The sequence below is a fragment of the Styela clava genome, chromosome 2 (assembly GCF_964204865.1).
Source record: "Styela clava chromosome 2, kaStyClav1.hap1.2, whole genome shotgun sequence".
In the NCBI taxonomy this organism is placed as follows: domain Eukaryota; kingdom Metazoa; phylum Chordata; class Ascidiacea; order Stolidobranchia; family Styelidae; genus Styela; species Styela clava.
In genome coordinates, this window is record NC_135251.1 from 27,676,929 (window position 1) to 27,679,428 (window position 2,500).

Consider the following 2,500-nt stretch of genomic DNA (forward strand, 5'->3'; position numbering starts at 1 on the left):
GGCCACCGCCGACACTCAGTCAAGAGCACCGACGGAGAACCGAAGGTGAGGCGAACGCAACCAGTGACACGCCTTGCGACGGACCGGCGGCGCTCGCCCAAAATCCAACTACGAGCTTTTCAACCGCAACAACTTTAGCATACACTGTTGGAGCTGGAATTACCGCGGCTGCTGGCACCAGACTTGCCCTCCAATGGATACTCGTTAAGAGTTTTAGGATGTACTCATTCCAATTACAGGGCCTCGTTAGAGTCCTGTATTGTTATTTTTCGTCACTACCTCCCCGTGTCGGGAATGGGTAATTTGCGCGCCTGCTGCCTTCCTTGGATGTGGTAGCCGTTTCTCAGGCTCCCTCTCCGGAATCGAACCCTGATTCCCCGTTACCCGTTATCACAAAGGTAGGCACGTAGCGTACCTTCGACAGTTGATAGGGCAGACACTTGAATGATACGTCGTCGGTGCAGAGACCGTACGATCCGCGTGGTTATCCAGAGTCATCAAACGTCACAGGACGAACCCGGTCGGTTTTGATCTGATAAAAGCGCGCCTCCCGAAGTCGGCGCTTAATGCATGTATTAGCTCTAGAATTACCACAGTTATCCACTTCGCTTACGAGACCAAATAAACCAAGACTGATTTAATGAGCCATTCGCAGTTTCGCTTTACGAGAACTCGTACTTGCACCTGCATGGCTTAATCTTTGAGACAAGCATATCACTACTGGCAGGATCAACCAGATAGCTGCGACAGCTGCGCTCGGCCCTTGCTGGGCCGCCCGGCGCGTGCTCGTCGCATTCGTTTAAGACCGAGGCGATCGCCTGCGGCCGTACTCAGCTTCGACAGTCGCTGGCCGCGACGTCCACGCTCTCGCCGGCAGTGCCAGGCGGAGCGATTTGCGTTTTTTCTTTGCTCGCCCTCTCTCGGGCTCGATCCATTCAGTTTCGCACAAACAAGAGCTCTGCCGGCCGCCTGCAGCGGTGCCTAAAACCCGGGCATAACAATGCGACCGTTCTGCTAGGCCGACAAGCGCTCAAGCCAGACGCTCGATCGAACGCCCCCTACATATTAGTCGAGACAACGGCTCGCTCATTAGCATCGCGTTTGTACTTTAACTTTTTTCGGCTCGGCTTCTTTCGACGCCGATGCCGGCGACGCAGCACTCTCTCGCCCGCCAGCCACCGAGAAAAGGGTGCGCTCCGACCGGCCCCGCACCGCTCTTTCTTGGCTCATTCGAAATTACTGTCTTTCGCTCTGACATGCCTTACCTAGGGTTAGGTTAGTATGCTTGCACGTTTGTACTTTAACTTTTTTCGGCTCGGCTTCTTTCGACGCCGATGCCGGCGACGCAGCACTCTCTCGCCCGCCAGCCACCGAGAAAATGGTGCGCTCCGACCGGCCCCGCACCGCTCTTTCATGGCTCATTCGAGTTTACTGTCTTTCGCTCTGACATGCCTTACCTAGGGTTAGGTTAGTATGCTTGCACGTTTGTACTTTAACTTTTTTTGGCTCGGCTTCTTTCGACGCCGATGCCGGCGACGCAGCACTCTCTCGCCCGCCAGCCACCGAGAAAAGGGTGCGCTCCGACCGGCCCCGCACCGCTCTTTCTTGGCTCATTCGAAATTACTGTCTTTCGCTCTGACATGCCTTACCTAGGGTTAGGTTAGTATGCTTGCACGTTTGTACTTTAACTTTTTTCGGCTCGGCTTCTTTCGACGCCGATGCCGGCGACGCAGCACTCTCTCGCCCGCCAGCCACCGAGAAAAGGGTGCGCTCCGACCGGCCCCGCACCGCTCTTTCTTGGCTCATTCGAAATTACTGTCTTTCGCTCTGACATGCCTTACCTAGGGTTAGGTTAGTATGCTTGCACGTTTGTACTTTAACTTTTTTCGGCTCGGCTTCTTTCGACGCCAATGCCGGCGACGCAGCACTCTCTCGCCCGCCAGCCACCGAGAAAAGGGTGCGCTCCGACCGGCCCCGCACCGCTCTTTCATGGCTCATTCGAGTTTACTGTCTTTCGCTCTGACATGCCTTACCTAGGGTTAGGTTAGTATGCTTGCACGTTTGTACTTTAACTTTTTTTGGCTCGGCTTCTTTCGACGCCGATGCCGGCGACGCAGCACTCTCTCGCCCGCCAGCCACCGAGAAAAGGGTGCGCTCCGACCGGCCCCGCACCGCTCTTTCTTGGCTCATTCGAAATTACTGTCTTTCGCTCTGACATGCCTTACCTAGGGTTAGGTTAGTATGCTTGCACGTTTGTACTTTTACTTTTTTCGGCTCGGCTTCTTTCGACGCCGATGCCGGCGACGCAGCACTCTCTCGCCCGCCAGCCACCGAGAAAAGGGTGCGCTCCGACCGGCCCCGCACCGCTCTTTCATGGCTCATTCGAGTTTACTGTCTTTCGCTCTGACATGCCTTACCTAGGGTTAGGTTAGTATGCTTGCACGTTTGTACTTTAACTTTTTTTGGCTCGGCTTCTTTCGACGCCGATGCCGGCGACGCA

At 55.2% G+C, this 2,500-nt stretch overlaps 1 non-coding gene across 1 annotated transcript in view; it reads right to left on the reverse strand.

The window, feature by feature from the left end:
- The window catches only part of LOC144420328 (small subunit ribosomal RNA), a 1,793-nt gene extending 1,053 nt beyond the window's left edge, over positions 1-740 (reverse strand). Inside the window, exon 1 of the ribosomal RNA XR_013474681.1 lies at positions 1-740. This exon is cut by the window's left edge and continues 1,053 nt beyond it. This is a non-coding gene — a ribosomal RNA (small subunit ribosomal RNA).
- Positions 741-2,500: the final 1,760 nt, after the last annotated feature.